Genomic DNA, 12086 nt, shown 5'->3' with positions numbered 1-12086 from the left:
TATTTTTTAAACCATTTCCTATCAAAAATGGCCATTTAGACTTGAATTTTGTTTCAGATTTCAGACTACTAACGTTAAACATAGTTGTTTGGATAAGATGTTGAATGAAAACTGGTTAAAAAGTCAAGGAATTAAGTTCACTTTGGAGCAGCATGGTCTAATGGATAAAATACTGGACTAAGAGTTAGAAAACTTGTTTTTTGTTCCAGTTTGGCCACTCTAACCTCTGTACCTCAGATTTCCTACCTCTATCACTAAGAGTATGGTTGTAATCCCTCAGCATTTATGTACATATCTATAATTTATTTTCATTTCTGTCTCCCCCTCTAGACTGTAACCTCCTTCTGAGCAGGAAAAATGTCTACCAACTCTGTTATGTTGTACTCTCCTGAGCATCGAGAATAGCGCTCTGCACACAGTAAGCACTCAATATATGACTGATTGATGAATGAAAAAGTGCTTGAGTTTGTAGTCAGAACAGATCTATGTAAATCCAGGCTGCTGTGTTGACCAGATGTATCTCGGTGGTGGTGGGGGGGGGAGTAATGATTTTTCTTTGTGAAGTTTTGTAAAAAAAAAAAGAAGTAAAAGCTTCTATTTCCAATAATTTGTTGTGAAAATGGCAAAAGTCTTTTAAAAATGGGAATGTACATTTCATGTTCCGAAGATGAAAAAATCTGGCTATTATGTCTGTGCTTATGTGGATAATGATTTCTCATATTCAAGGGACACTGAATAGTCATACCAGTGACTCTTTGTTTGTGAGGTGATTATTTGGCCATGGTTAAGGTTTTACAATTGGTGAGAATCACACATATAAATTAACAATCTTTAATATTCATTAGATAAAAGGTGCATGCAAAGAAGCACAAAAAAGGGCAGGAAAAAAAGGCACTTAGAAGGATGCTAAGAGGCTATTACCCTGAAAAAAAGAGGATATTACCCTGAAAAAGTCTTGTCATTACAAATTCTATGATTTTGTCACTAATTTGAATTGACAGATTCAATTAGCAACCAATCAATCATTCAATTGGCATGTATTTACTGAGAGCCTTCAGTGTGTTTAGCACTGCACTAAGTGGATGATATAGTACTTAAAAGCTTAGTAAAGCACTTTGCATGTAGAAGACTCAATAAATATTGATGATGGTGTACTAAATGCTCTGTGTAAATATTAGTGATCAGAACCAGTCCCTGCCCTCTATATATTAGATTATTATCTCCCTTGATCTTTCACAAGGCTCTGCAAACATTAAGCACTCAAATAAATAACACTGATACTGATATCATTTTTTTTAATGGTACTTGTTAAGTACTTACTGTGTGCCAGGAACTTTACCAAGCACTGGGGTAGAGCCAAGCTAATCAGGTTGGCTACAGTCCATGTCCCACATGGGGCTCACAGTCTTAATTTCCATTTTACAGATGAGATAACTGAGGCGCCAAGAAGTGAAGTGTCTTGCCCAAGGCCGTACAGCATACTATTCATTCATTCAATAGTATTTATTGAGCGCTTACTATGTGCAGAGCACTGTACTAAGCGCTTGGGATGAACAAGTCGGCAACAGATACAGTCCCTGCCGTTTGACAGGCTTACAGTCTAATCGAGGGAGACGGACAGACGAGAACGATGGCGATAAATAGAGTCGAGGGGAAGAACATCTCGTAAAAACCGATGGCAACTAAATAGAATCGAGGCGATGTACGATTCATTAACAAAATAAATAGGGTAACGAAAATATATACAGTTGAGCGGAGGAGTACAGTGCTGTGGGGATGGGAAGGGAGAGGTGGAGGAGCAGAGGGAAAAGGGGAAAAAGAGGGTTTAGCTGCGGAGAGGTAAAGGGGGGATGGCAGAGGGAGTAGAGGGAGTAGAGGGAGAAGAGGAGCTCAGTCTGGGAAGGCCTCTTGGAGGAGGTGAGTTTTAAGTAGGGTTTTGAAGAGGGAAAGAGTGGCTGAGCTGACATTAGAACCCAAGTCCTTCTGACTACTCCCAGACCTGGACTCTATCCACCAGGCCACGCTGCTTCTCTATTGATATTGCTATTGATACTGTATTCTGTACTGTGATACTCTATCAAGAGAAGCAGCGTGGCTTAGTGGAAAGAGCACGGGCTTGAGAGTCGGAGGTCGTGGGTTCTAATCTTGGTTCCGCCACTTGTCAGCTGTGTGACTGGGCAAAATCACTTGTGCCTCAGTTACCTCATCTGTAAAATGGAGATTAAAACTGTGAGTACCATGTGGGACAACCTGATTACCTTGTATCTACCCCAGTGCTTAGAACAGTGCTTGGCACATAGTAAGCGCTTCACAAATACCTTAGTATTATTATTATCGTTCCTCTCCTGGGGAGGGGAGGAAGCTACTCCCTAGAGATGATGGCACAGAATTTAAGTGTCTCTTCTCACCCTCACACTCTACCCCCTCCACTCGTTCATTCACTCAGTAGTATCGAACAGCTGAACTGAGAGCTCAGGAGAGTACATAAAAATAAAGGATACAGTCCTGTAACAAATACCATTATTATTACTATTATTTAATAATACAATATAATATGATAATATAACAATACAATATAATAATTGTATTTAAGTGCTTCACTATGTGTCAGGCACTGTACTAAGATCTGGGGTGGATACAAACAGCTTGGGTTGGACACAGTCCCTGTCCCGCATGGGGCTCACAGTCTCACATTTTATAGATGAGGGAACTGAGGCACAGAGAAGGGCATTGACTTGCCCAAAGCCACACAGCAGAGAAGTGGTGGAGCCTGAATTAGAGCCCGTGACCTTCTGACTCTCCCAAGGGGGAGAGTGGTGGACTGTTGGATGTGATGTGGGAGAGAGTTCCAGGCCTGAGAGCGGATGTGGGCAAGAAATTGGTGACAAGATAGACGAGATCCCGGTATAGAGAATAGGTAGGTGTGAGATGAGTGAAATGTGCTGATTGGGCTGTCGTAGATCAGTCAGGTAAGGTAAGAGGGAAAAAGCTGATTGTGTGCCTATAAGCCATTATATGGGTTGGAAGAGAGAAGTGAGTCAGGATTGTTGCCGAATTGTACATTCCAAGCATTTAGTACAGTGCTCTGCACATAGTAAGGGCTCAGTAAATACGATTGAGTGAATGAATAATGCCAAGGTTATGGGCTTGTGAAACAGGACGGTGGGGTTGTCTACAGTGATGGGAAAGGTAAAGGGAGAGCAGGGTTTGGGTGAGAAGATGAGTTCTGTTTTAAGGATATTTATTTTGAGGTGTCAGCAGGTTATCCCAGCAGAGATGTCTAGAAGGCAGGAGGAAATGAGAGACTGCAAAGGAGAGAGGACAGGGCTGAAGAGGTAGATTTGGGAATCGTCCATTTAGAGTTGGTAATTGAAATTGCAGGAGCGAATGCATTCTCCAAGGAAGTGGGTGTAGGTGGAGAATAGAGGGGACCCAGAAGAGAGAATAGAAGGAGCCCAGAAGTGAACCTTGAGGAACCCCCACATTTAGAGGGTGGGAGGCAGAAGAGGAGCCTAAGAAAGACTGAGGAATGGTCAGAGAGATAGGAGGAGAATAAGGGGAGGACAGTGCCCACGAAGCCAAGATTAGATAATGTTTCCAGGAGAAGAGGGTGGTCCACAGTGTCTGAGGCAGCAGAAAGTTTGAGGAGGATAAGTATGGAGTAGAGGCCGTTGTATTTGGCAAGAAGGAGGTCACTGGTACCTTGAGAAAAAAAGCGTCATTAGTAATAATAATAACGATGGTATTTGTTAAGCGCTTACTATGTGCTGAGCACTGTTCTAAGCACTAGGGTAGATACAGGGTAATCAGGTTGTCCCACGTGAGCCTCACATTTTTTAATCCCCATTTTTACAAGTGAGGTCACTGAGGCCCGGAGAAATGAAGTGACTTGCCCAAGGTCACGCAGCGGACAAGTGGCGGAGCCGGGATTAGAACCCACGACCTCTGACGCCCAACCCCGGGCTCTTTCCACTAAGCCACGCTGCTTCTCTTTTACTTCTCTCTATTTTCTCTCTTTACTTCTCTCTTACTTCTCTTTGCTTCTCTTCTACTGCATTTCCATTATAAATATGGGGAAACGGGGAGGTCAAGTGACCTGGCTAAACTCTCACCCAGCATGCCTGAGACATTGTTGAGACTAGAACCCAGGTCTCCTGACTCCCAGGACTGCCCTCTTTCCACTAGGTCCTTCACTATTTCTTTCCCTTTATTTCTTATCCCCTTCTACCTCCCAATTAGAGTCAGTCAGTGATGTCTGAGTGCTTAGTGTGCGCAGAGCAATGTACTAAGCACTTGGGAGAGTACAGTACAACAGAGTTAGCAGATATGTTCCCCGCCCACAGTGAACCATGAAAATTGAACTACCTTGCTAGTCTTAATAATAATAATAATAATAATGGTGGTATTTGTTAAGCGCTTACTATGTGCAAAGCACTGTTCTAAGCTCTGGGGGTATAGAGAAGCAGCGTGGCTCAGTGAAAAGAGCCCGGGTTTGGGAGGCAGAGGTCAAGGGTTCGAATCCCGACTCTGCCACTTAGCTGTATGACTGTGGGCAAGTCACTTAACTTCTCTGTGCCTCAGTTGCCTTATCTGTCAAATGGGGATGAAGACTGTGAGCCTCACGTGGGACAATCTGATGACCCTGTATCTCCCCCAGTGCTTAGAACAGTGTTCTGCACATAGTAAGCGCTTAACAAATACCACCATTATTATTACTGTTACAAGGTGATCAAGTTGTCCCACGTGGGGCTCACAGTTTTGTTTTTTTTAAATTCCCATTTTACAGATGAGGTAACTGAGGCACAGAAAAGTGAAGTGACTTGCCCAAAGTCACACAGATGACAAGCGGCGGAGCTGGGATTAGAACCCACGACCTCTGACTCCCAAGCCCGGGTTCTTTCCACTGAACCACGCTGTCTTAGATAATCTATCTTCACTCAAGGGTGGGACAGCTAAACTGTTCATTTCAGATTTGTTTTATTTTTTCAGATGCATCATTTTGGAAACTCCCTGAATGAAATTTAGATGTAGTGAACCCATCAGTGATATTTTCTGAGTGGGTTCTAATCCAGGTCCCGCCACTTGGCTGTGTGATCTTGGGCAAGTCAGGTCCCTTTTCGGTGCCTCAGTTACCTCATCTGTAAAATGGGGATTTAGACTGTGAGCCCAGTGTGGGACAGGGGCTATGTCCAACCTGGATATCTTGTAGCTTCTCCAAAGCTTCGTACAGTGCCTGGCACAAAGTAAGTGCTTAACAAATACCATACGAAAATGCAGTGGTAGCAAATCAAATTTTTTTTTTTTAAATGTTATTTGTTAAGTGCATTCCTCCCTTCAATCTAATGGGAGAGACAGACCAAAAGTAGTCCCAGATAGCAAAAGTCGAGGCACAATAATTATAAAGGAAAAATTGGAATGAAAATTCCAAGATGAAGCAGTTGAACAAACAAGTGAATGTACCAGTTGCTTTATGTAAATATATGTGCCTGAGTGTGTATATATATATATATAGTAGAATTAAATTTCACCAGTGTTAAGAGTGGATGTTGGGCTGATGTGACTGGGGTATTGTGAAATAACTGGGGCGGCTTTCTGGGGAGTTGGGATTTTAGGAGAGTTTTCAAGATGGAGAGCGCTGTGGTTGGAAAGATTTGATTCTGGAGATGGTGGAACAGCATGGGGAACAATCTGGTTGTGTGTAACCACCAAATCTCTTTAGTTTTGGCTGGCAGAATTTTAGTGGTCATCATTTCTGTGAAAGGTAAAATGAGGCAAATTAAAACATCCGTAATTCATAACTACTTTGAACATTGTATTATTTTCAGGGCAAACTACACATAATTTTCAACAAAATGGACCATATTCTGTAATCAGAGGGAATTAATGAAGTTTCCCCCATTAGACTGTAACCTCTTTGTAGGCAGGGATCAGTTCTACTAATTCTATTTTACTTTTAAGTGCTCAGAGTGCCCTGCACACAATATTCAGTCATTCATTTATTTATGAACTGACTGATAGCTGCATGTGGAATCGTTTTTTGCTAGGCAAGGGGACATAATTGTTGACCTAACTAGGTACCCAATGTTTAACTTATTGGCAGTATTTTGAGTGACCATTGGATGGTCACCAGTGGAGAAGCAGCGTGGCTGGAGAAGCAGCGTGGCTCAGTGGAAAGAGCATGGGCTTTGGAGTCAGGGCTCATGAGTTCGAATCCCAGCTCTGCCACTTGTCGGCTGTGTGACTGTGGGCAAGTCACTTAACTTCTCTGGGCCTCAGTTCCCTCATCTGTAAAATGGGGATGAAGACTGTGAGCCCCACGTGGGACAACCTGATTCCCCTGTGTCTACCCCAGCGCTTAGAACAGTGCTCGGCACATAGTAAGCGCTTAACAAATACCAACATTATTATTATTAACTCTTTGGCTATTAGCCACAAAATCATGGTCGTTATCATTACTGTTATTGTTGTTGTTATATTTGTTAAGCACTTACTATGTGTCAAGCACTGTTCTAAGTTCTGGGATAGATACGAGTTAATCAGGTTGGACACAGTTCTTGTCCCACATAGGGTTCACAGTTTAAGTAGGAGGTAGAACAGGTATCGAATCCCCAGTTTGCAGTTGAGGAAACTGAGGCACAGAGAAGTTAAGTGACTTGTCCAAGGTCCAAGGTCACATGTCAGCTGGCATGTGGCTCAGCTGAGATTAGGACCCAGATCCTCTGATTTCGCAGACCCATGCTCTTTCCACTAGGCCACACTACTTATCTATTTCTCCTGAATTATGCATTCTGGCTATCCGAAGTAGATGGACGCATTCCCTGCCCACGATGAGCTTACGGTTTAGAGGGGGATATAGACATGAATATAAATAAAGAAATTCATTCGATCATATTTATTGAGCGCTGACCATGTGCAAAGCACGGTACTGGGCGCTTGAGCACTGTAAATAAAGGAATTATGCATATGTACATAAATGCTGTGGGCCTGAGGGAGGGTGAACAGTCTGTGGCCAGTGTTCACTGTTAAACTGATTCCAAATATGATAAAACATCAGTAACACAGAATGGAAGGATCATTACACTAGGGTGTGTGGACTCATGGGGGCAAATTTTAGCCGGATGATCTCTTCAGCATTTCAACTAAGTGGGCATGTCACACCCTCCCCCTCAGAAATCTCCAGTGGTTACCTATCAACTTTCATATGATGCAAAAAACTCCTCACTCTTAGCTTCAAAGCTCTCCATCAACTCGCCCCCTCCTACCTCACCTCCCTTTTCTCCTTCTACAGCCCAGCCCGCACGGTCCACTCTGCCGCTAACCTCCTCACTGTGCCTCTTTCCCACCTGTCCCGCCGTCGACCTCTGGCCTACGTCCTACCTCTGGCCTGGAATGCCCTCCCTCCTCCCTCCTCACATCTGGAGTTCCTCAAGGGTCAGTTCTTGGCCCTCTTCTGTTCTCCATTTACACTCACTCCCTCGGTGAACTCATCCGCTCTCACGGCTTTGACTACCATCTCTACGCAGATGACACGCAGATCTACATCTCCGCCCCTGTCCTCTCCCCCTCCCTTCGGGCTCGCATCTCCTCCCGCCTCCGGGACGTCTCCACCTGGATGTCGGCCCGCCGCCTAAAACTCAACATGAGCGAGACCGAGCTCCTCATCTTCCCTCCCAAACCCGGTCCTCTCCAAGACTTCTCTATCACCGTGGATGGCACGACCATCCTTCCTGTCCCTCGGGCCCGCGATCTCGGTGTCATCCTTGACTCGTCCCTCTCGTTCACCCCATACATCCTATCCGTTACCAAGACCTGCCGGTTTCACCTCTACAATATCGCCAAGATCCGCCCTTTCCTCTCCACCCAGACGGCTACCTTACTGTTACGGGCTCTCGTTATATCCCGGCTAGACTACCGTGTCAGCCTTCTCTCTGACCTCCCTTCCTCCTCTCTCGCCCCGCTCCGGTCTATTCTTCACTCCGCTGCCCGGCTCATCTTCCTGCAGAAACGATCTGGGCATGTCACTCCCCTTCTTAAACAACTCCAGTGGTTGCCCGTCGACCTCCGCTCCAAACAAAAACTCCTCACTCTAGGCTTCGAGGCTCTCCGTCACCTTGCCCCTTCCTACCTCTCCTCCCTTCTCTCTTTCTACCACCCACCCCGCACGCTCCGCTCCTCCGCCGCCCGCCTCCTCGCCGTCCCTCGGTCTCGCCCGTCCCGCCGTCGACCCCCGGGTCACGTCCTCCCGCGGTCCCGGAACGCCCTCCCTCTTCACCTCCGCCAAACTGATTCTCTTTCCCTCTTCAAAACCCTACTTAAAACTCACCTCCTCCAAGAGGCGTTCCCAGACTGAGCTCCTCTTCTCCCTCTGCTCCCTCTGCCACCCCCCCTTCACCTCTCCCAGCTAAACCCTCTTTTTCCCCTTTTCCCTCTGCTCCTCCACCTCTCCCTTCCCATCCCCACAGCACTGTACTCGTCCGCTCGACTGTATATATTTTCGTTACCCTATTTATTTTGTTAATGAATTGTACATCGCCTCGATTCTATTTAGTTGCCATTGTTTTTACGAGATGTTCTTCCCCTTGACTCTATTTATTGCCATCGTTCTCGTCTGTCCGTCTCCCCCGATTAGACCGTAAGCCCGTCAAACGGCAGGGACTGTCTCTATCTGTTGCCGACTTGTTCATCCCAAGCGCTTAGTCCAGTGCTCTGCACATAGTAAGCGCTCAATAAATACTATTGAATGAATGAATGAATCTGCCAAACTAGCTCACTTCCCCTCTTCAAACACCTGAAAGCTCACCTCCTCCAGGAGGCCTTCCCAGACTAAGCCCCCCTTTTCCTCTGCTCCTCCTCCCCTCCCCCTCACTCCTACTCCCTCTCTCTGCTCCAGCCCTCTCTCTGCCCCTCAGCACTTGTGTATATATGTACATATTTATTATTCTATTTATTTGATTAATGATGTGTATATATCTATAATTCTATTTATTTATTTTGATGCTATTGATGCCTGTCTACTTGATTTGTTTTGTTGTCTGTCCCCCCCCTTCTAGACTGTGAGCCCATTGTCGGGTAGGGATTGTCTCTATCTGTTGCCAAATTGTACTTTCCAAGCACTTAGTACAGTGCTCTGCACACAGTAAGTGCTCAATACATACGATTGAATGAATGATTTATCTGTTTTTCCTCTGACCAGTACTGATACAGTACCAAACATCTTAATGTCCAGTACTTTTATTTTAAATATTTCCTCCCGCCACTTCAGCTCCTGCCACTGGAGTCTTGCTGCTGAGAAGCTATTCTCCCACTCACAGGGACCTGGAAGGGGAATAAAGAAGTTCTGGACTCAGGGAACACCCTGAGGACACACAGATTTAGGTAAATGTTCTGTAGATTTCTGAAAAAGGTGCCTTAGGAAGTCATAACATTATGTAGCATAACCTGCAGAATGCACCCAACATGATGTTTTTTGTCTGTTGTTTCTGGTTTGGCAAAGACTGTTGCCAGTGGCCACCCTGGGAAGGGGGCACATGGGAACTATGGAAAAGTGGAAAACAATTTTAAAAACCATGATGGAGAGCAGGAAAGGGTGGGGAAATTTTAAAGGGCATGGGGTGATGTGGTGGCTGGAGAGACTGGGGGGTGGAAAAGAGGGGCTAACCGCCTTTTCATTATTTATTATTTATTGAGTGCTCACTGTTGCAGAGCACTGTACTAAGTGCTTGGGAGCATACAATATAGCAATAAACAGACACATTCTCTGGCCACAACGAGCTTACCAGTCTTTCCCCAAGGCAGAATCTCTAGGTGGGTTGACCGATCCATCTTCTTTCAGGTGAAGTAAAAGTCTTTTTGTGGAACCACCATGACTTGATCTAAATCCATGAATGTACTTATATTGCTTACCTATAATTGAGTACACAATTCTGGGTAATTTTGGTAGAAACAGGTTAGCTGGCCCTGAACCAATCTCCCTTTACAAAATGGTTTCTATAAGAGTTTAACGTATAGCATTTCAGTGCAAGAAGCAGTTTTCAGGAACCAGTTATGTTGTCCAAGGACCGCCTCTCTCTGGCATTTTTACATTATAAATCTGCATCAGCAGTGGTTATCTGCATATTCACCCAATGCAATGGGAAGGCATATTTGGTGAGTATGAAACAAATGTTGCTTTATTCGATGTACCTCTCTTGGAGGAAGAAAGGCTGTGTGAAAATTTGTGGATTGTAAAACTTGGTATTTATTTTCAAAGCAGATGGAAGACCACTAAATATTTCAGCCACTGTGGATAAAACTGTGATTTAAAAGCATCAGTTGGGCTGAAAATGTAAAACTCAGATAGGCAGCTCATTGGGAATTCCACCATATTTTCTTCTCCATGTTTTCTTTTTTATCATCGTAGTAACTGATGTCTCCCAGGCAGTTATTCCAAATCACCCCACCACCCAATCCAGCGACAATCAATTACACAAAGAAAAGATTACCAGAGGAGAGGGTTTCTTTAAACCAGAATTTACATATTGGTCTGACACAACTGTTTGAAAACCCTTTCACAGCAAGTTATATTCTCTGTAAATTTTCGAGCAGATGGGTGAGCGAAACAGGAATCGCTGTTGTGGAGGGAACTGTAGTTGAGACTGGCTGACGTTAAGAAATAGAGAGTCGGGAAATACATTGGGAGGCTTAAACGTTCTGGTTTGTGAGGATAGAAAATCGTGGGATGTGTTTTAAAGTTCACTAGGTAAGACAGAGGCAACTGTAAGGTCACTTGTTCTGAAATATTTTGAGGTGGACTTTTTAAGTTTATTCAGAACTCACAACGAAAATCTATAGATGTAACCAGCGCGGTGCGGCAGAGATATGCTGTCCTATATGTTCAGATACAATAAAAGGCCTGAATAAATTCCATGGTCAATTACATGGTCAGTGAATCATGAAGAGCCAAGGGCTTGTGGAATTTTGCAGCTGCTGGTAGATTCAATGGGAGCAGCAGCAAAGCAGCAGCTACAAGTTTCTACTTCTCCTGCAATTTGGTGGCAATTGAAAACACTTGCAATAAAAATACTCTTGCCTCTAACACTCTATAGAATAAAGGGACTTTCCATGAAATGCTAATGGTATGAAATGCTAATGCCTTAATCTCTAGTAGCCTTTTAGTTCAGCCCATTAAAGCATAACGTTTTGCTTTCAGAGTTTACTAGGATTCAAATTAAACATAGAGAAATATTTCAAGAGCACCAGGAGTAGAAAAATGAACCTGACTAGGAACCGAGCCGTTTCCTTGTTAAAATGGAGAAAAATGCAAACTAGAAGGACCTGTTCGAGCTGTGACACAAGCCGACTTGGATTTTCCGTCTTGACTTGTAAATTGGCTTCTGATGTGCGTTCATTTGATGCCGAAGCCTGCAGCATAATCATTTATGTCTCAAATTAGGTCAAGTTGTCCTCACAACTCCAAGTTCACCAGCCTCATCGTGTCAGGTGCCATTCCTCCTAACGGGAAATTTTTATCCTTTTTTTTCAAAAAGAGAAAGTCCCAAAGAATACAGCAAGGAAGGAATGCTCATTTCCTGCAGTACTTTCATGCCAGAAAAGAACCTATTCATAATGGGATGTGAGATTAGTTATAAAAGGCGGCAAGACCGTATTATCTACATTTTTCACGGGGGCGTATAGGCACTGGGAAGGAAGATCGGGAGAATAGGCGAGAGATGAGAAAATCCGTGGCCCTGAGAACCACATGGTTTTCAGCCGGATTTGGCACTTTGCGGCTCCACGGAAGGTGCGGTTTTTCAAACTCCCTAATGGATGGGCCCAAGGTCGCTTCGGAGGGCGTTATTGTTGTCGGAGACCCAGAGTGGTTCTGACTATTCCTCGTATGGAATCACAAGGAAATGGGATGAATATCTGCTCCCCTCCCAGATTCACGACGGCTGATCTGGGGAGCCCGGGAATCCCTTTTGAGGTGCAGGGTTGAGTCAGGTTCCCGGGTCTGGAGAAGAGCACATGCCAGAATGCTTGGGATTGGGAGGCGTGGGATGGAGGGGAAACAGAGAATGTCTGTTGAAGCCAGTCTGGACCTCTCAAGA

Source organism: Ornithorhynchus anatinus, chromosome 6 (assembly GCF_004115215.2).
Source record: "Ornithorhynchus anatinus isolate Pmale09 chromosome 6, mOrnAna1.pri.v4, whole genome shotgun sequence".
NCBI lineage: Eukaryota > Metazoa > Chordata > Mammalia > Monotremata > Ornithorhynchidae > Ornithorhynchus > Ornithorhynchus anatinus.
Note: the sequence above shows the minus strand (reverse complement) of the source record.